Here is a 22,776-nt window from a genome sequence, read left to right as displayed (position 1 = left end):
AACACTGGTTACCAAAAACAATGCCTACAACCCTCAAAACGTTTCTGGGGCTGCAGTGGAGTGAAGACGTAACTTCCCCCCGCTCCCTTTGCCCTGCTGTCACCTGGGATGGATAGACTGCCCCTTTCCTCCGAGAGCCCTTTTTCATTTTCAGATATTACAGCTCCCCCTAGCACCATTTCTTCCTCAGTTAGCAGGCAGTCATTAATGAAATTATGCTGGGGTGGCTGTCCAGGGGTAAATTTTGAGAGCGGCATCCTAGGAATTGTATTAGGTACAAGCTCTCCGTCACTGTTAATGAGCCCCTATCTCCAAAGTAAACAATTTGTATAACTTACATGGCCTAAACATAGAATATCTTGAGTTGGAAGGGCCCCATAAGGATTATTGAGTCCAACATGGAGCCCATTTTCCACAGTAGTTTCATCAAACGTTGTTTTTAAATATCTGTCAGACCCCTCATCTAAACAGCAGCAAAGATATCCCTGTATAGGAAAAAAGTCAATTCTGATATCCAGTATTCGTTGTTATGGCCTGTAACCTTCATTACGAGCAGAAACATTTACAATTATTGGGAAGGCAAGACAAGCAGAGTGCTATAGTCTTCTCGCAAAGGAGACCTTACAAATCGACAGGAAGAAGTCATCTGAAGAAACAGGTAACAAATGTTTCTCAAAATCAGTATTCGTACCAGCTGATGGGGAGACTGAGCTCTACACCGACTTGTCAGTATATTGCTGTCAGCCAGCGGGTACAGTGTGTCATGGGAAGCCAAAGACAGCATGTGCAGATACTTTATCGGATCATACAAAATCACCTCCATTAAACACTATGATACTTTTTACTGAAAACAGATGAAACAGAACAGTATTCTGCTGAGGTGATATTAGCAGCAAGCATTAGCAGTTATGGGCAGCTTTCCCCACTCACTGCATATACAGATGTATTATAAGCATTAAGTGCCTTGGTCCAATAGTTCTCCTAGAAGCTATTTTCCTTCGTTCCTGCTATAAGCAGCAACTATTAATAGTTGTCACACTCCAAAGCCTCAGGAGCTTGTGTCACTGAAGGTATACAACATATTTCAGCTAATTATACATCTTGCAATTAAACAAAAAATACACAATTAAGCAGACCTAGCCTACAGCAACTGTAAACTAAAATCAATTTACAAGACAGTAAATGAAAACTGCATTCAACTTTGCTGTCAACTCATTAGCAACAGACATGCTGCAGTCTCATGACAACCTGATGCTTTCAGATTCTTTGATGTAAAACCCTTTTACTATTTACTTTACAGTGAGCTGTCTTAATGACAGATTTTTGAGAACATAAGAACAAAACAGTCATAATACTTATAACCTTAGCGCCTTCATTTCATAGATGAAGCCTATTTCATCTACTAAAATGTGAGGCCTAAAGCCACACATGACAGCTAAGTTAATATGAAGGGAATCCAGACAGCAACACTGTACAGAATATTGCTGTGGTTTAAAAAGAAAACATGTCTTTAAATGGTAATTTTATTTTACTGTCTATTTTCAGAACTATTATTGGAAACATCAGGGCATGTGAAATACTTAAAAAAAAAAAATATGCATGTCTTTTTAAAAATAAGAAAATAGCTTTGTTTGTGCAACATGCACCTGGATGCCCCAGACTAGCGGGGAAAGCCTAAGAGGGCAATTGCAGCTCTTTCACTTCCCATTCTGTCTGCTTTCACACCCATCTGTCTGCCTTCACCATACGGCAACACTTCCCCTTCAGTAAGTTTTGTAGCTATCTACATAACTGTACCAAGGCTATCTGGAGTGTCCCTTTGCTTAGTTTCTCAGCAGCTGGCAGTGTGTTTCACACAAGCACACTGACACCCAGGGAACACATTTGTACTGTAACAAAACCCCTGTGGCCCCTCATGTGGCACAGCCCCGGCTGCCAGGTATTTGATATGAGCCGGGGGACCCCAGCCCCCACGTCACTGTCAGTCCCCTTGCTCAGTTGTCTTTCTGGGCCCTTAAGGTGCAACATCTGGCCCATCCTTACAGCTTGGATAATCCAGAGTACTGACTATCAGAGAGTTGCAAAGGTTCAACAAGTTAAAGGTCTGTTTTTCCGCTTGAGTTTCTAATTCCAGGGGGAAATAAGAGAAAACCAACTATATAGTCTTAGACACCTAACAAGACAGTAATTTGCACATAAAAGATTAAGGTGATTTCCAGAGGAAATACATGTTTTGACTTGGGTATCGGTGCATGTAGAAGTTCCACAATTAGAAAACTTAACATTGCTTCACATCAAACTCTACAAATCATTCAAAATGGTTTAAAAAAAAAAAAAAATCACAACCCAAGACTACAGATTGGACTAGATTAACACTGTGCTTTCAAAAAAAAAAAAAAGAAAATTATGGTGCCAGCAGGGAACAAGACATACAGTCTATAGAAATATAGAAAAAAGGGGAGTGGGAGAAAAATGTGGCCCTGACCCAAGTCCCTCCTCATGCTGGATGCCATTCTGTTCACGGGCTGTGCCCCCACCAGGTCAGCAGCACGTTGCAGAGCTCCTGCTGCGGTAAGCCCAGGTTGTTTTTTAGTTTCCAACACTTCTGTCCTTCCCAGGGCAGTTCTGTTTCTCTAGCTGAGTGCTGAGGGTGACTCACAGGATGGAGGAGAAGTCTGGGTTGCTTGAGAAGCATTGACCTTTTCCCTAACCAAATATCAAGCCGACTTTCAAAGGAGCTTCTCACACACATGGCTTTCACTACAGTACACTGTTGCTTCAAACCAAAGATCACCTAAATAGCAGAACAACGTTTTTGTTAAAATTAAAAATCTGCATATATGAAGCCTCTAACTGAAGAAAAATTACTACTCAGTTAACAAAGTGCCTGATAAAATACTGCAGTGCAGCAAGAATGACATAAACCTACTTTGGATTAGAATCACAGCATTACAGTCTTGCTCAAAGAGATGTTTTATCCCATACTGTTCCCCTGTAACACTTTCAGCACCATTCAGCAAATGAACTTCATGAGGAAGCATTTCCATGCTGGAGACAGGATGGCCACCACACAAGTGCTTCGTGACAACCAGCTGACAGATAGTACTTCTGTTTTGCACACTCTGTGTAACACTGTAACAGTGAAGCAATCCTGTGCCCCTTTCTCTTTCTTTTCCCTTACTTTTCTCTAGGTACACTTTCACCAGCCTCGTTTGAACTTCGTTTTCGGAATCAGACTTATCACCTGTGTTCAAGAGATACCAGGTTTTCCCCAAGAAAGCTTATGATACAAGGAATTTCCATGCCTTTAAGATGCTGACTGGCAACTACGAAGACAAATACATGATTTTCAATACCTCTGGATAGATTTTACTCAAAAAGCATGTAGACACGTGAGGAAATTAACTGCTTTCCTGCCAAAATAATGTCTTCAGTATTTATTCTAATACAGTCCCCCAAGGCTTAACTGGTCTATTTGCTTGCTCATAGTTTGTCCTGCCACCTCTTAAAAAAGTTACTTCTGAAGTCCACAGCGTCAGCAGTTATATCAGATGTTCTTTCTTGCCTTCCAACTTTGATGATTAACCAAAGATCATTGAATTCTACTTCGTCTTTCAAGATAAGTGCTGCATTTATGTATCTGTTTTTCTAGTTTCATGGGAAACTCTTCCCAGAAATTTTTTTCTGGTACTTTTGTATAGTTTCAGTTAACTTAGAGGATCTTCAGATAGTTTCTTCCTCTTTCTCTGTTGCTAGGGGTTGGTTAACCAGTTAACCACAACAGGACAGAAGTGGCTGTGCTGGTTTGGCAGCAAAGGTTTCCAGGGTTTTATCCCTGCCAGAGTGCAGCCCCTGAACAAACACAGCCCAGCTACTCATGCCTCTCTGCAAGAAGGCTCCCAAATCAGCTGGACTGCGCTCCTCAGAAAAAAACAGTCCTCAGAAACAGTGCTAAGGTCTGCAGCCCACGATCAACTGCTATTCCCCATGCCAAGCTCCCTCCCTCCCTAGGTGGTGTCAGACTAAACATCTCCACAGCTCTTAGAAAAGCTTTGCTCAGAGAGGGAAGAAGGTGTAAAGAAGAATCAGCTATCAGAGAAGCAGGAAAGTCATCAGCCAGGAAGGAGGCAGCTGATGGGGAGGATTAAGAGGCAGAAAGGATCTTTGGGTACATGTCTGTTATATGACTCACAGCCATGTACAATGCAGAGCTGTTGTGTAGTTTCTTTTGCCACTATTGCTGTTTCTGTTTCTGTCTTGAGTGTCATACTTACGAATAACTGTGCACTTCAACTTGGATGGCATCTTAAACTGCAAAGTACTACATTTAGTGGATAATACTCAATGTCGCTAGTATTTACAAGGTCGCAGCCTGAAAGGCATCCACTGTATTTCACAGTAAAGCCTGTTAATCAACCCAGATTAAATAATATACCTGATACGTATGCACACGTATACATACATGTACGTTTCTACATGTACATACAGATGTGTACACGTACTGTGAATTCATAAACAACTGATGCATAGCAAAGAAGGATAAAGTGAATACGTAGGTGATATCAAGTTAACTATAAATCCTCATTCCTTACATAATTACTGGTTTTGCCTTTAAACTATCACAAAAATAGATTATCTCAAGTCCAAGCGAGCCCTTTGCACTGTCAGGAACCTACAGGAGGAAAATTTATAGCACAGGCAGAAATCCACTTATGCTGAGGTCAATAATGAAACCTGCACTGTGCTCACTAAAAACTTACTTGACTGCAGTAACCTCTTAAAAATCTGACTTGATTTTCACCATTACAATGTATTTCCAAGATACCAGTAAAATCACTTGCTGCAAAAGGGCACAGCAACTCTGAAAGCCAGCCCTTTCATTTAACTCCCTACGCAGAGATACCTGTATTTCAAACTGGGACCTAGGTGAGTTAACCAGCTGGCTCCAAACCCCAGATCAGTGCTGTGGCAGAGGCCTCGGCTGCCTCTAGCTGGGTAAAGCCCAGCCCATCCCGAGCGCGCTCGGCCCTGCGCCACAGCATGACCCAGCAGTGTTCACAGAACGCTGGCTGACAAGGCTCGGCTTGCTCTGTCCAGTGCAGCACCTCTGGTTTGCTTTCACCCTTGCACAGCTCTGGTGTTTGCTGTTACTGCATATCGTGAAAGCAAATTTACTTTTAGAGCCTTAGTCTGCAAAAAAAGAATCCTCTGCCAGAGGCCAGCTCTTTGCTTAAAATTCACTGGCCTCCCTATCCAATTAAATAACCATGGTTGATTTCAAAACGTTTCGGTCATTCCTGTTGCTATCCTACAGTTATAATCTATCAAGTAATTCGGTGTGATTACTTAGCCACAAATCTATAGTCAGGTAGTAACCATGAGTAGGCCTAAAAGGTTGTAACTGTGACTCAAGCAGTGTAAATGCTCTGACTACTAATCTCCAGTGATATTTTGAAGCTACATAATTGCTGTTCTTCAATTTAAACAGGAAGTACTTTTTTCCAGAGATCTCTTATCCCCCATGTACATTAGGGGGTTTAAATCTTATTGGCAAACACTACATAAAGAAAACGAGTTTTACTGATTTTACTGTATTGTCACTGTTATATATAAGTAATGTCAGGTTTTCTAGCACACATAACAATAACGGGACAACAATAAAAAAGATAATACAAGCTATAATTGTAAGAGAATGAAGGAATGAGATGTGCTCTTATAATAATTTTTTTATTCATGATCTGGATGAGGGGATTGAGTGCACCCTCAGTAAGTTTGCAGATGACACCAAGTTGGGTGGGAGTGTCGATCTGCTGGAGGGTAGGAAGGCCCTACAGAGGGACCTGGACAGGATGGGACGATGGGCCGGGGCCAACTGCATGAGATTCAACAAGGCTGCGTGCCGGGTCCTGCACCTGGGTCACAACAACCCCATGCAACGCTACAGGCTGGGGGAGGAGTGGCTGGAGAGCTGCCTGGCAGAAAAGGACCTGGGGGTGTTGGTGGACAGCTGCCTGAACATGAGCCAGCAGTGTGCCCAGGTGGCCAAGAGGGCCAATGGCATCCTGGCCTGTATAAGGAATAGTGTGGCCAGCAGGACCAGGGAGGTGATAGTGCCCCTGTACTCGGCACTGGTGAGGCCACACCTCGAGTACTGTGTTCAGTTTTGGGCCCCTCCCTACAAGAAGGACATCGAGGTGCTGGAGCGTGTCCAGAGAAGGGCAATGAAGTTGGTGAAGGGTCTGGAGCACAAGTCTTATGAGGAGCGGCTGAGGGAGCTGGGGTTGTTTAGCCTGGAGAAGAGGAGGCTCAGGGGAGACCTTATTGCTCTCTACAACTACCTGAAAGGAGGTTGTAGCAAGGTGGGGGTCAGCCTCTTCTCCCTAATAACGAGTGATAGGACAAGAGGAAACAGCCTCAAGCTGTGCCAGGGGAGGTTTAGGTTAGACAGTAGGCAAAACTTCTTCACCAAGAGGGTGGTCAAGCATTGGACCAGGCTGCCCAGGGAAGTGGTTGAGTCTCCATCCCTGGAGGTATTTAAAGAACGGATAGATACGGTGCTTGAAGACATGGTATAGTGATGGACTTGGCAGTGCTAGGTTGACGGTTGGACTCGATGATCTTAAGGGTCTTTTCCAACCTTGACGATTCTATGATTCTAAAATTTTTATTACAAGAGTGGATTTTTATACCACTTAAGCAACCAAAGAAGTACAATTACCTCAGGAGGTGACGCAGTCTTTGTCTTGCAGTTATTGCAACCATTTACAGTTTTCCAGTATGCACAGGGAGAGAACAACAAGTGCTATCATATTGGAGGCATCCGGGGCGGGGGGGGGGGGGTGGGGGTGTGTGTGTGCACGCTATTCAGGTATTAGCGGGTATGTAACAAGCCAGGAATGAAGACAGAGGAGGACAGAGAAATTACAAAAGAAATAGGGTTGGTTGGATAAAATTCGGTCAATACAACATAAATTTTCCGGCATAAATTCCATTGTATTTGACTTTTTCTCGTCCCACTATGTTAACACATTATTCCAGTTTGTTTCTGTTGAGGAATGAGAATTGTCATTTAGTTCTCAGAAATTCTGCAAACAGGAGTATAAAGGAGATTCTTCCTTTACCTAAGGAAAGGTTCAAACCTACCTCATAGCTTAATTTTCTAAGCAAGAAGTATTCACCACCACAGAGGTGAATTTACCACATGTACTGTTTGCTTGGCAATGAGCACCAAAACATTTGTTCTGACACGAGACACAGAGCTGGCAATTTTACTAGGATGTGATTACAGTTTCTTTGAAGATTTTTCTATCTTTCTCTCCTGCCACACATTTCACTTAATGGTTGAGTGCCTCTCTCTGCTTGAGGGAAACTTCTTTCCTCAAGAACGAAGCAATCTTGGCTTGAGCAGCCACTAGAAAAAGCTCCCTTTTTTGTTCCACAAGAGAAATAAAGCTTATACCAAGGTAAGCTATAACACCACAAAAAATGAAGTTTGCCTAAAACCAGAGGCTAGATACAGGCATACTGCATGCCTATGGTTTTCATGTCTCTAGTAAGGGCAAGAGAGAAGAGCGACCATTTCCTGACCATGTCTGAGACAACGTCTGAAATTATTAAAAGCTTTTTCTCTTTCTGAATCTGTTTCCCAGCACCAACCTCTACCTTACAGTTGAAAGTAAAACTTAACATGCTCTCTTCCCACCTCTAAATTCTGCCTGCTATTTTAAAGCTTCAGACAGACCTTGGATTAGCATGAACCAGCTTTCCGTTCTAAAGCATATTTTCTGTGGTATCTAGCAAAGCTTTAACACCTCTATTTTACCTACCCTCTCCTGGCTTCTCCCTAATGAATGAGCTTATTCAATTATTATATGTTGCCAGCTTCTGTGAGAAACACTGCTTCCTCCTGCAGAGATTTTGCTTTTCTTTCCCAAGTTTGTCACAGGGCGGGTATAAGGAGCTGGGGAGATAGTTATAGGGGCTGAGCCAATTCATGAGTAATGCTCTTTAGAGTTACTTCGGGCACGAAGGCATGCTGTGCATTTGCTCCCACATAAGCACTTCCATAAGGGGTAATTAGGACTGTGATTCGGGAGAGAGGAGACAGGTATGACGGGACTGAGCTCAGTTAACAGAGCAGGACAGATCACAGGGTCCAGCGGCTGAGAGACGTGGCAGGAGCTCCACAACGTGCCTTCCTGGGGAACCCACTCTGCAATTGCTGTGTTGCTTACAGAAAGGACCCCTTGGTATTTTCTGAAGGCAAAGAAAATGGAGATATGTATAAATAAGTTCGGAGACTGCATTGAGTTTAAGGACTCATGAGTACAAGCTAAGCTCATTTGATGCATGCATGGAAGTTTTGATAAAATTAGGCTTCGTAATGATCATTAAATTTTGATCAATAGACAACAATGGGACTGGGCATTACTGAATTACTATAGAAGAGAAAGGCAGCTATGAAAAATCTTAATTCCAGGAGCTCTGGTCAATAAGAAATTTAGCTTATTATTAGATAAAACTATTTTCCCAAGGAAAAAAGCCAATAAAGCACAAAGCATCAGAACACAGAACCAAGTGTTGCTTTACAGATCTCCTTTGTAAAGGAAATTTACTGACTTTTAGTCCTGAGAACGTCTAGGCCAAAACAATGCAATTATTCCCCAAAAGGATGATATTTGGCAGGAGAAAATTTCAAGTGTGACCTCTCATTTATATACAGAGATCTCCAGTGACAGTCTTGACAGATACAGCAACACTGTGAGAGAATATATGATATATATGGTATCAGTGATATATATGTGATATACAGCATATATGATTGAGCAGGTTAAATCCAGTCAGTCATTAAATACTGAACTAAACACTTTTCAAGATAAGATTCAGAGGGAGAAAAAAAGGCCCTAAACCTGAACTTTCTATTCCACCTTGGTTTCTTTTCTTATTTTGAAAAGGTGGGCAACCAGCGGTCACTGCTCACAGTTGCTTTACCTCCAAGGGTCAAGTGGATATCATTTATACACTCTATTTGGTTTAATTCCCACAGCTGATAGAAAGGATTAGGATCCAGTCCATGACAGAAGGAAAAACATTTAAAGTTACCAGAACTGCTAATGACAATCAAGTGCTTTGCTGGGTCTCATTCTGAATTATGCTTTCACATTGCAGGAGGATTAATTTGGGGAGAAAACAGTCTAACAATCTGTGGAAACACTAACGACACTACATCCTTGTTAGAAAAAGTACAGCTGGATAATTATGGTTCGTTTTCAGAGCAGATTGTCAAGACCTGACCCACTGCAACAGTTAACAGATTAATGTAAGCAACAGATACCCCAACACTTAAAGGAGCAAATGTCACCCTGGAGCACAGATGATGGAGCAACAAATAACTTGTCTGTTCGCCTCTGAACTGAAACAGCCTCAGCCTGAACACTTGGCCCAGCCTGGGGCCCTGCGCTGGAAGGTAGGTGCAGACCCAGCGCAGAGAAGGTGGAGAAAACCAACACAAGTGATCAGAGCACTAAAACCCACAGCCTCTCTCTCAAAGCTGGTTGGTGGGCCAAAAGGAGCTGAAGCAATTTGCTCCAAAATAACCATGTGCTTCAGTGCAGTGGCTTGCCATCATTTTCTGAAGATCATCAACAATGACTAAAAGAAAAAAGAATAATGCCATACAAATAATAATCAAATGAAATCAATAGTAAAGATTTCACCATTTCTAACTCCCAGGAAACCCTGCCAGAGAGGCTTTTGCAGGAGAGGAAGCCTACTCAGGTATCTGAGGCAGGTTCACAAGGGACCCTGCTACACCCACCAGCAGGAACCCTGCAGTCACTCTGGTTTAGCATCACAAGAAATCTCCTTTTACTATCACTTAAATGCAGTTACCCTAACACAACACAGTCAGGAAAACAGCAGTGGCTAAAACCATGGTCAGATAAATCCCAAGCAGAGGTCAGATTGCTTCTGACCATCAGAAATAACTTAGCACTTTCAAAGTTTCTCATCTAGGATCATTATCCTTCTCCCCCCCTTGCCCCGCTTTTCTTCAGCATTTCTTACTGGCTTAGCTTATAACAGTCTTGCTTATGACAACTTATACTACTCTGCTCTTAGATCAGGCTTTTTAAAGTGAAAAATTGAACGAGAGAAATAACTTTTAAATATTCAAAAACCATCTTTGTTCTCTAGGTCCAGTGTGAACAGAAGAAATAGTAAACAGCTGGAGAGCACAGCCTTGAGATGCTGAAGTCTTCAGCTCTGAAGCACTTCAAATACAGATGAAGTATTTATCAGGAATGATTAACATAAAACTGTTCTTGCCTTGAGAAAAGGGATGATTCAAATCAGTTTGTTTGGGTTTGGGTTTTTTTTGTTTTTTTGGGGTTTTTTTTGGTTTTTTTTTTGTTTGTTTTATGACTTCCATGTTGAATTTAAGAAGTAAAATCCTTTCCAACCCACACAGCTTTTTTCCAGGAAAGCTATACATGGCCAAGCATCTCACCTGAGGACAATTCATTTCCAGGTCAGTATGTAGCAAAGGCTGAAGTTGCTGCAGATTTCCTAGAAATTACACATAAAGTGCAACTTTTACAGTGTAAGTAAAGAAAGGTGGCAGACAGAGACATGGAAACAGGAATATGATTCCACTGAAGTCGTTTCTTCTTTTCCTGTGCAAATATTCTTGTTGGCTTTTGGCTAGCAAGAATATTCCAGTGGAGTTTGCCTGACCTGTATAAGTTATCATCTTGCAGTTTTTTTATTGAATGAAAAAATCTTAGTTTCACATGGAAAAATTTTGAGCTTCATGGCAAGGGTTATCTTTCTTTTGCATTTTTTTAATGCCTGTATTGTTTGTTGTTTTAACATCTATGCATTGTTTATGTTTTGTCTATATAGTAAATGTTTTATAAGCATGGCTTGTAAGTGCTGCTGCACTACAAATACCACATTGACACAAATTAAATAGCTCATTTAGCTTTCTGGCATCTAGTGTGAGAGACTCTGTTAGTCCTTGTCTAAAGGATTACATTAATTAGCAGTGATCCTATCTCAGGGAGACTGGGGTCATGTCTTCTGTGCAATCTGATCAATTAACACCACTGGAAAACTCTGATTCACTGATTACAAATTACTTCTCAAGCAGTACAATTTGTATACAGTAGATTTTTTTTCCCAGGTTTTACTTACAGTTCAGCATATTAGTCTGCTTCTTCCATTCTGTGATACTGTTTCCAGTTTAAAACTGGACTTCTCAGATAGTTTCTCATCTTTATAACTGATCTGAATCACACATTTTTATAGCTTTTGCATGAGATCGAGCTGTTTCTTAATCAAAGTATTAGTAATGTGTTGAAAAGTATCCTTAAGTATTTTTATTATGCAACCTAAATTTTGAGCAGAGAATTCTGGCTGATTAAAAGCTGCCTTAGGAACTGAACTGTTTGATACTTGATGGATGGAAGCATACAAAACACTGTCATGGTTTATAAATATATTGAGTTTGCCATGGAAAGCTGATGCTTTTGGCAAGGCAAAAGTGCTCTAAAAACTAGACTCGTGGGCAAAATAGATACCTACATAAATATATCTAAGAATTAAAACATACTTTCACAACTTGAGGTGGAATTTTGGAGAGACAACGTAAATCAAACACTTGTTATTTTCACCTGGAAGTTACTGCATGGTGCTATAGCTGAATTTGCCTTAATGATTTCCTGCGTGCTGGGAAGAAGGGAAGGAAGAGGTTTGTAGAATAGAGGTCTTACAGGTTTCACTTTACAAAAAAATAAAAGTTTTCCATTACATTTATGCAAGTCGGCTTAGAATATAATCATTTGACATGTTTTTTGAGGACAACGCTTAAATTACTAGCTATGTAAGAAAAAGCATCAGATATCGCCTAATTTAAATAATTACAAAATCAAGGCAGCGTTAAGTGGGAGCTGGTTTAGGTCAAGCCAAGTACCAATGGATCACAACAGCCCCAAACCTCCAGACCAGTTCAGTTATGCAGAACATATGCACAGTTCTGCAATTTTCCTTGCACAGGTTTGGGTGAGGGTTTTTCATGTACACAGGGTTTCTTCATAAGCCTCAGCTTCCACCCTGCATTCAGGGCTCTTTCAAGTTGCAGCAAGTCCATGAACTGATCTCGATCACAAAATCAACCTAGGATAATGCAAAAACCACTCAAGGACCATCACAAACAAATCCTCTCGGTGCCAGTTTAATTGACCTATTGTTTCCCCTTGGATATCCCTTTCCTACTTACCTCCTTCGACAGCCAGGACAGGAAGGCCAGTTTGCTACTCCAGGAGGAATTTACAAGGTGCAGATGAAAATCATACAGTCATAGGCTAACACAGGCTGGAAGGGGCTATACTCAAAAGGTAACCATAGAAAAAAAGTCCATTTTTCCAGCCTTTATCTCAGCAGTTTGGCTATAAGGAAACTATGGGAGACCATATCCAAAGCCTTGATGAAGCTGAGCTACACAGCTGCTCCCTCTGTATCCAGAAGGCCCCAGAAGGACTCGCTCCTGGACCCTACCAGGGACCGCAGGGAGGCTGACCTTTTGAATTAAAGATATCTTTCAAAAATAGCCAATATTTTTCAAGATTACGCTGTCTCAAAATAGCATTTACTTCAGCGAGAATAAATAAGACTTGCATAATCTGAATTTTTACTCACTTCTAATAATAACACCAAAGGTATTTTACAACATTCTGTAAAGGTATAGCAAGAATAACTGAGTGTACTTGCGTTTATTATAACTTTTTATGGGTTTTCATATTTAAGTACGAAACCATCATTTATACACTTTTCCATAAGACAGTGTGACAAGCTTTCTGCAGACCTGTTGGGGGGTTATCTTGCAGAGTGCCAGACAGTCTAGGGTAAAAATGGATTCAGGGTGACTGGAGGCCAACATTATTAACTGCACTGTAGCAGCTGCTCTGTTCCACACCGTATTAATATAAATAGTTTAGATTCCATGTCGCTATTTTAATAAATTACCAAAATATAAACAATCATGAAGGTCTTCACGGTCTGCAGGAGAGACTGCAGTATCCCTTACAAAAGCGGAAGATGAACTGCAATTTATGCAAGAGGAGAAACCAAGACAAAGTTCACACAGCAGGTGAACAGAAACAAAACTCCAGGTTTTCTGGCAAACACACTAATACTCTAGCCACTGGATTGCTCCCTGCCTGGAGTTATTGTTGAAAAGGGGCCTTTCCTCCAATAAAAAAGAAAAAAATAGTTCATACCAGCCATATGCTGTCAACACTCTGGAATCTGCTTTTTTGAAAGAGAGACAGCTCTTGAAGTTTTAAGCATTTTTAGATGCACATTTATTTCTGTTGCACATTTTCTTCAAAGAGAAAACACGGGGCAAAGATGTCAAATTTGTTAGTCCACCAATCCGCAAGTAAAAATGTTTACTTTGGAGCCTAACCAGAAGTGGCCCATTTTCTGGCATGCTCACAGCTACAGAGCATACTGACTGGAGGCTGGGATCATCATGGGAAACCGAGGTACTGATTAGGACATGGCAAGAAAAAGGGAGGGAGTGTCTCAAATTTAGAATTGCTTGTGAAAACTGTCACGTTATTTTGTCTCATGGGACAAAATGTAGTTCAGCCAAAAGAAAAACAGAAAAGCTCCTGAATTCCAATCTCACGCTTGAGCCATTGGCTCAAGGCTCCTTCAACAAGCTGCTTCAAAGCCTGGTGAAGTCAGAACAGACAATGAAGGTAATGAATGAGGTTTCATTATTATTTCTTAAGGATTTAATTTTAGAACTCCTGTGCTGCTACCAATGCTATTATTGATCGTGCCCATTACTTTGCCTATGTACCTCACAAATCTCTTCACAGCTTTCTCCCTTGCTATTCTACCTCCTTACCTACTGCTTTTACTTCTTCTAGCACCTTTCTGCCTTCTGCATCCCTTCTATAATATCAGAAAGCTTCAGTCTGGTCATTGTGTAGCTTAACTCTAAGTTGAGTATTCTTTACTCAGCCAGAAATGTTTTCCACATCCACAGTAAGTGAAAGACAATCAAGGAACTACGTAACAAGCATCCCCTATGCTCCTGGATGGAAAACATGAGTAGTGATTCATTGAAGAGCATAGGAAACAGGATCCTAGTAAGTTTTAATCTTCCAAACTGCTGCCAATCTAAGGCCCTTAAGCAACACACTTAACTCGTCAGCAGCAAAAAACCAGCACATAAATTTTCTTCAGACTCTCAGAGGATGGCATTTGTCCTTATGCAGATGTTTCAAGTCTGACATATTCCACATCTCCCAATTCCCCTCCAAAAATAGGCTGCAGAAAGGAGACTTGGGTGAACCCTTCTCCTGCTGCTGAAAAAAAACCTCCACTAAGCCCTGTCTTATAAGGGCTTAATACACTCAAAGGCTTTCTCTCTCACACACAGAAGTATAACATCCCAATACATTTTTGGTTTACTCTAAGAAACATATCTTCCATTTAGAAAATCCAGGGTAACTAATTTCCCATTAATCTCATGGCACAACATAAGCTTGGGCATCCTTCAGCTCCTGACAAAACACCAGGTCCCTGTGGCTTTGAACAAAAAGCTCATCCTCATGGCTGAGCTGCACGAAAGCCACATTTAAGATTTAATGGCCTTCTTCACCAAGTTTGCTGCAATTCTAATTAAAACACCGGAGTTTCTCACTTAGAAGCATTTGCTAAACAATATCTCAGAGTGCCTGAGATAAGGGAAGTCTCAGCAAAGGGAAATGACAGCATTAATTTGACTTTTTCTGTTAAATAAAGAACAGTTCATTAAAATCTTTAACAGGTGGCAGGTTTGGCAGCTCTACTGTGTGTAGGCTCTAGACAGGTTTATCATGCCTTTCATTTTAAAACATTTATGTGATGCATTTGCTGAGATAAATTATCTTGCTCACAAGGGCATCCCGTTCAAGGCTGCCGTTTCAACTGTTATATCAATCAAATTATGTTGTAAAAATGTTAGCATCAATTTTGACAATCAGCATCTCATATTTATAACTTTGGAGCTCTCTTCATTTATTTCCTATACCAATTCTGGTAATTTTTATATTTTAATCAACAATTGTCAAGGAAATACCGCACACAAACTGGTTAACTCATTTAATGTAGCTGGACGGATACCCTGAGTGAAGCAGACAGTTGCAGGTGAACTGCTTCTGAATGTGCCCCATAGCAATCCAAGAAGAGACATCTAGACTCACAGGCCAGGCAGATTTTGGAGTTGGATGGGGGGTTGATATGAAATGCTGCTTTTATGGAAAAGCAAGATTTCAGCCATTCCAAGGCTTTTCACTGAACAGCTGTCCTGGGAAACATCTGTCTGAAGGAAAAGGGATTATGCTGCTATGATTTCCCATTTTTACTCCAAAACTCAGTTATTTGTGTATGCACCCAGATGCACAAAAGCCAGGCACAACTCCCACCTTTTCCAACGAGCACCCAACGTAAAGGTCCCTCCTGTGAGACAGCTCAGGGGAGACTGGGTGCACATAATCCCTAGGAACAACAGAAGCATTAAACATTCCCACTGCAGAGGAAGAACAGCAGGGCCGCACATCCCAGATCCCATCCATCCCCCTAGGAACCTTTCACAAATGCTTGCTATTTAGCCTGACAAACATTTAAGTATGTATACTATGAAAAACTAGTCCAATTGAGAGTGCCACTGAGCCTAAATGTAAAAGACAGAAAACTTTGGTTCAAACTCATTTTCTGCCTGCACCAGCAGACATATCTGAAGAGAGGCTTGGAGCTACGCAGAATGAAGCAAGTTATCATCATTTCTACTGCTACGATCCATTGTCACAGCCCCAGTCAAGAAGTGGGACCCCCTGGAATACACTTAGCACAAACAGAACAAAAAAGCTCTCCAGTCTGAGAGCTCCCTTGAACTGCAAGATGATAAACTGTATTATAGTCACTCAAACACAAACACTAGCAAGTTCATTTGAAGCAACAGTATCCATCTATTTTTAGCAGGGTTTGTGTTAGGGAAGAAAAGGCTATTTTCCCCAACTCTGAATTAGAAACCCCCACCTCTAAACCACCTCCTTTCCCTCTCATAAGAAGAGTTTGTATCAATGATCGCTCCAGGGAAACTTTTCTTTCTGTCTTCTTTTTTTCCCCCTTTAAAGCAGAGAAGATCAACTTATGAGATATTATTCCACTCTAGGGGATTGAGTAGATTTTCATTTTGAGACACAAATTTGTACTACAATTTAATGACCTCCCTCCCGAGTATAAGATAAAGGCTTGTGTTTCCATTTACGCAAAGATTAAAAAAGCTTCGAGTGCTGAGAAGAATTTAGGATAAAGAAAATTATTTTCAAACACACATGGCTTTATCACCTAGGAAAACCAATGCAAGTACCAAAACCTGCAAACGCTCCTGTCTGATATTCAGCATACAGTCCTCATCACTGAGTTTCAGAGCATTTTAGCTGATACACAGCTGTTTTGTACCATATATTCAAGACTTAAGATATCTGGCCAAGAGGCTTTTTAAATATGGGTGCCAGTCAAACGAATGACAGCCACCATCAGCCTTGTGGGATTCTTGTCTCTATTATTAAACTGAGACAGCTACAGTATCTATCCAAAGGGTGGGTAGGACACAGCCTCACATTATAGACACTGTCGGGATTTTCAGGCTTCTGTCACTCATTATTATTAATATCATGTTAGTATCGAGAGAGCTGCAGGCTGTTCTGTGCAATGTCTTTGCAACAAACAGACACTGGAAAGTGCGACAGTGAATGTCAGAGCAATAACCACCAAGCCCTTCTTGGCATTTAAACTTTTAAAAACTATTAACTACCCTTTTGTCACCCATCCGGTATCAACTCCTGAACTTGCTATTCTTAAAGGAAAACGATGAGTTCTAAAACTGAACTGTCCTCATTTCTACAGGGGGAAAAGGACCCATCTGATAAACCTGAGCTGAATAAAAGCACTGCCGTGGACCTGCTGTATTGAAGTTTCTTATACTAATCCGTGTGGCACCATCTCAGTTTCTTCTCCACTTCTCTGTGTTCTGTACAGTTGTTACAAACTTCAGCTGTTAAAGAGCAAAAAGCATTTTTATATGCCTCATTGCTCATAAAGAGTTAAATGTCTTGTTTAAAGGTACTCTGGCAAGACTCCTCTCAACACACTTTTACACTGCCCCATTTATTTTAACAACCTTGGAATGATTCTTGATGGAGGCTAGTACAAATGACTCCACCAAAACCAGGGTTCAATCATTAATAACAAGAAAAGCCCACCACAACCTGAGACTGCGGGGTTAGTCCACACAGTGTTGGTGCCAAATCTAGGAGCACCACCGTGGGCATACTTTCCAGCTGTAGCTCAGGACTCCAGCAATTGCGAGGTCTCAGATAAGGCTACACTAAATTCGTGAAGGTGCTCCAAATTATTTTACTCCCTGCAGTTAGTTATTACATGTTTTGCTACTGAAATTCTGCCTTCCCAGGACGTATTCTGCATTGCTGTTCCGCACTGCAAGGAAGTTGGCCCTTTGCTGCAGTGATGAAAACGGGAAAGAATGCCAATTTAATAGACTATTCTGCCCACATCTCACAGGCTCTGACAGAGCCTTGCACAGCTGGGTTCTGGGCATTTCACTTGGATGAGATGAGCGCCTGCAGTGAGTGTTGCCTCGTAGATTTGGCCCCGATAGGCAGGAGGGGCTTCTTCTCCCATGTCAATGACTGTCTGAGTTGGAAAAGGGAATGAGAGCAGCTCCAGAAAGCCAGTCACTTATGGAAATATTTTCAGACTGCCAACTGAAGAGTAAAGAGGATTTCAAGAATGCAGTTTGAGGTCATTGAGTTTTTATCTACCACACAAGCCACTCAGCTTGGCGGAGAACTAAGAAAGCCTCTTTCCCTAGCAACAAGTCATGTTGTACATACTGCTTATTCAGCTGCAAATACGGCTTTTATCCCAGAGGTAATGGATTTAGAGAAGGCTATTCTTAAGCCCTAATAGGCTAAAAGAACTCAATTATTTTCATTTAAAGACTAACGAGGCTCTCCTGTGAGTTATTCATTTTGCTACTTCAGGAGCCATGCGGCATTTGTACCACATCCAAGCAAATAAAAGGAAGGGAGAAAAAAAGTCATCATGACAGGCTCTTCTAATGGACACAGACCTCCTACAGTGCTGAAATTCCCTTTAAACAGGAAGAGAGAAAGATCATCAAAAAGCTCATCACAGTACATAGAGCAGTGTGCAAGGGTCAAGATGTAGACAAAACCGATTATCACATAACTGCTTATCATCCCTAATCGTTTGGGAATTTTTACAGCAACATTTCAGCATTTAGACTGAGTGTGGGATGGAAAACACTTGAGTGTTGGTTTTCTCAGGCCACTCGACCTGGTATCATGATTAGTCTAACACACAAGAGCTCCTTTCTGACAAGATGAAGAGATTATGTGAGATTACAAGGAACAGGAGCACTGTTATCAGCTTGTCACCTTCACTTTGGGGAATGAGTCCTTGTGAAGGCTACCCACTTTATCTTTCTCTGTGGCCACCCAAGACTGACTGTCAAAAGCCTCTAACCACACCTTTAAAAACTTAAAACACATAAGGGGGTTCCTAACCGCTGGAGGACAAAAAGTTATTTCTGGTGTTTGAAAGCAAGGTGGAAGACAGCCTGTATCTTGTGTGGGGAAGAAAACCCTATTATTTTGTCAACATCTATGCAATTTCCATGTTCTTTTATTATTCCTTCTACCTAACAAATATATTTAATGTTTCTCGGCTAAGTCAGGTAGTGATGATATGGCCTCTGCTGCTGCTGAAGTTTCTTAATACTTTCCTGAAAGCGTGATGCAAAAACACAGAAAAAAAAAGTAAAGAGAAAATTAAGACACCATTATTGAGCGCTGCACTTCATGCTATTGCCATCAAAACATAATCTCCATTTCCCAAGTCACTGCTATTTGATTTGCAGCCTTCTAGCTCCGTCTGGCTGTTACTCATATAGTGTTAGCCATGCACACAACACAAAGCATGCCTCTAGGTCCCTCCTCTCTCTGCCACTATGACAAAATGGCTATCTATACCTAATTTAGTCTCCTGCTAACTCAGTCATTAGACACGGGACAGGTTTTGTCTCATTTCTTCTAATTAGACAGACAAATCCATAATCAAGCTTCTCACTAGATATCCACAACTCATGAAACGGGTATTGTATATATGTAGAGCAACATGTATTCAAAATAAAAGACTCTATTACAGTATTTTAGCTATGTATCCAACAGAAGATGGGAACTCCATCTTATGATCGGAGTGTAACTCACAGTAACCACCCACAAAGAAACTTTTCTTTACTAAGAAACACAGCATTCAAGAGCAACATCTTAAGCACAAAAAGCTAACCACAAGATTAGATGAACTCTTTTTAAGTAATAAGACTCAAGCACCATAACATTTCCTGAAGATTAATGACCAGCTGAAGGAGTTGATAACCAGAAGCAAAGACAAGTGAAATCCCTAGGAAATGTTGCACGAGGCCAAGCTTGTTACCCATAGAGGAACTGAGGAATAAAAAGGACACCAAGTTCTATTCACTGCCTGTCCTTAGGCCTCAGACTCTAAAGTTGTTACTATGCTTTCACCATTTTCAGAAATGTACATTTTATTAAGAAAAAAGTAAAAAGCAAACTCAAGTGTCTGAAAGACTCTTCTCCAAATGCAAGCCATTGCTGAAACTCAAGTTTTTCTGTCTGCTAGCCAACATGGCAGGCAGCTCAGCAGACACTGAATATTTTCTAGTTCAGTTTCACAGAACCTTCCTAAAATACAGAATAATTTCCGTATGGTCATGTGCTTTCTTCAAATGAAGAATTTTAAAAAATTTTTTTTTCATCATTAATGCCTTATTGATTTATTTTATTTATCCACTGCAGCATCAGAACCGAGATGATAAAGCAGCGAACAGTAGTTTTAGGCATTCAACTCGTCCCTGAAAGGAGCCTCATTTTTCATAGAGTCAGTGTATCCAACTGAGCACTGAAAACTCATCAATCATGCCTCCACAAGTTTATCTCAAGTTTTATTTGCACATTCAGGTAAGTAATTTTAAGTAAGCAAAAGGCAATCTGACTCCCAATCTAAATGCACAGGCTACCGAGTCAAGTCTTTCATAAGTCAGTGTAAACGTAGTAAGAAATGAGTAACAGCTGATGAGAAAACATCAGCTTCTGGTGTGCAGTAGAAATGGAAGCAAAATCAAAATTGCCTTATAAAATGCAGCAGTTACCTGCTGAAATTTATCTGGCACCACCAGCGGTCACTCCTCAGTCTGCAGACTGTAAGTAATGGCTGAAAACTACAGTCTTATCTCAGGCTACCTCACGAAAAGTTATCTGACCTCCTGCATTTGCCTCCACGCAGGGCGGCCAGTCGCACACAAGAACGCTCCTCTCGCTTTTAAGACTTTCTTCCCATCGCTGCTATGTTATCTTAGGCATCCCACCATGAGCCTCATCACCACAATCAAGGACATCCCTTCTACTCCAGCAAACTCTATGTCATACTGCAGATGATGAATGGTGACAGTCGTCTCTAATTTATTGGGACTGTTATTCTCTTGATCCAAAACTGTTGGGAGCTGTCACCCCTGCTCACTCGCCTTCTGTATTTTAATGACATGGGACAGGGGAGACACTTCTGGAAAACCCATGCAGGAGTTAGTAAAAAAAAAAAATGGGGCTTATAGTTTGATTAAATGATTCTGTAGAACTCAATAGGGGATGATATATTCCTTACAGAAATGTTTGGAGGTTATTAAACATTTTAGTATTTCAGAGAAACCTCCAGTATAAAACAGTAGTGAAATTTCTGTTCCAACCTTTTCATTTTAAGTGATACACAATATTTCCGTAAAGGTTATGAAGAATTTTAAGGTTGGAATATACAGTTAATAAATTTGAATGTTAATCTCATTTGTTCCTCTCTTTAAGCAGAAACTGGCCCTCAATTTCACAATATGATAAAATAGCTCAGTAGCAGTATTTGCCTACACAAAGAGTGAACAATCCTGTGATGAAAAGCGCTAAGTGCAACACAGCACTGTTTAAAAATCCCTCATAGTTATCTTAAAAACCTATCAAAAACCCAGTAGTTAGAAAAAAACCCAACACATCAACCTCTTAACAGTTTCTGACTGTAAAATTGCTCCTTGAAGAAAAGGTAGACATTAGCATCCTACAAGAGCATATAAACAAACATATCCATGTGGTCTATTTTACAATGGTATCAAATAGAGCAAGAAAGCATGGTGGTCCTTCATTACATCTGGTGTTTACTTTAAATAATTAACAAGTCATAAGACTCATCAGCAGAAAGCACTTATACAGCAAGCAGCAAAATGACACGGTTAAGATACGAAGTATCTTTACAAAATTTATATTTCAATACAAGACTCAAGCAAACAAGAACTGGGTGGGTTCCTGCACCAAATATCTTAACATCCCAAAGCCATGTCCCTTTTACTTTAGGACCACATGAAAGACATCTTTGCACAATGCTAATTATTCTCTGTACTTGCCTAGCTGGGAATATCTACAGGAACTAAACACCCACCAGCCTCTAATATCACAGTGCTAATATCTACAAGAGCATGCACATGGGAAGAGGCCCAGTTTCATTTATGACCTAAGCTCAGACTAGAAGAATGCATATTTCCAGAGATGACTGGATACATTTGGCAAAGAAAGGCAATTTGGTACTACTCCATCACATACATGCAATTTTTCCCTGCCCATTCAGCTTATGTGACACTGGAAGAGTCAGTCACTTACCCACCCTTAAACTTAGCAGGCAAAACCAGAGCAGATGGAGAAGAGCTGCCTGGGCCTCGCCTGATGCTAAGTGACTGCATTAATCCCAGTATTATTATGCAATTTCTGCAGATGTCATCTCTTCGGAAACAACATAATTGTTCATATGCAAACACTTGATACACATACTATTTCATTGTGTCACCAGCTCCGTACAAGTTGTGGACAGTGTGCAAGGTCCAATGTATTTTACCATTACACTCTGTAGTAATAATGCACTTCCAGTCACATAGGAAGTTATAAGAAGTCCTTCCTTTTTTACTTCCCCACAGCTGAAGGTACAGGGCCCTTACTCATTTTTTCAAGACAGCGCAGTCACTGTCTCTTGTAACAAATTAGAAATTACAACATTACAGTAAGTTTTCTTGTCGGTTTACCCCACACAGAGCTTATGGTTCCCTCCTGCAGGTAAGTGAAATAAGCAATGCAGACCAAAGAAACTATCATCATACAGAAAAATTTTCTAGTGAAGAGCTATGAAATTTCAAACACAGATTTGCAGATTCCTGCCAGCTGCGCTTATATTCAATTTACTGTTAATTTAGAGATAATACAAAAGCCGTTTTACTCGTCCTTAAAGTGGTTACAACTCTTCTCAGGTGACTGGCACAGAACTGTCATAGAATCATAGAATGCTTTGGAATGGAAGGACCTTTAAAGGTCACCTAGTCCATCCCCCCTGCAATGGGCAGGGACATCTACAACTAGAGCAGGTTGCTCAGAGCCCCATCCAGCCTGGCCTTGAATGTTTCCAAGGACGGGGCATCTACCACCTCTCTGGGCAACCTGTTCCAGTGTTTCACTACCCTCATCGTAAAAAATTTCTTCCTTATATCTAGTCTGAATCTACCCTCTTTTAGTT

The 22,776-nt window shown here is 40.9% G+C and overlaps 1 protein-coding gene across 3 annotated transcripts in view; it reads right to left on the bottom strand.

The window, feature by feature from the left end:
* Positions 1–22,776, bottom strand: part of ARHGAP24 (Rho GTPase activating protein 24) — a 261,312-nt gene that overhangs the window by 148,709 nt on the left and 89,827 nt on the right. The gene's annotated exons all lie outside the window — the stretch shown is intronic.

Source organism: Nipponia nippon, unplaced genomic scaffold (assembly GCF_047370975.1).
Source record: "Nipponia nippon isolate SJK-2023a ecotype South Korea unplaced genomic scaffold, ASM4737097v1 scaffold_6, whole genome shotgun sequence".
Taxonomy (NCBI): domain Eukaryota; kingdom Metazoa; phylum Chordata; class Aves; order Pelecaniformes; family Threskiornithidae; genus Nipponia; species Nipponia nippon.
This window is presented reverse-complemented; position numbering and strand designations above follow the sequence as displayed.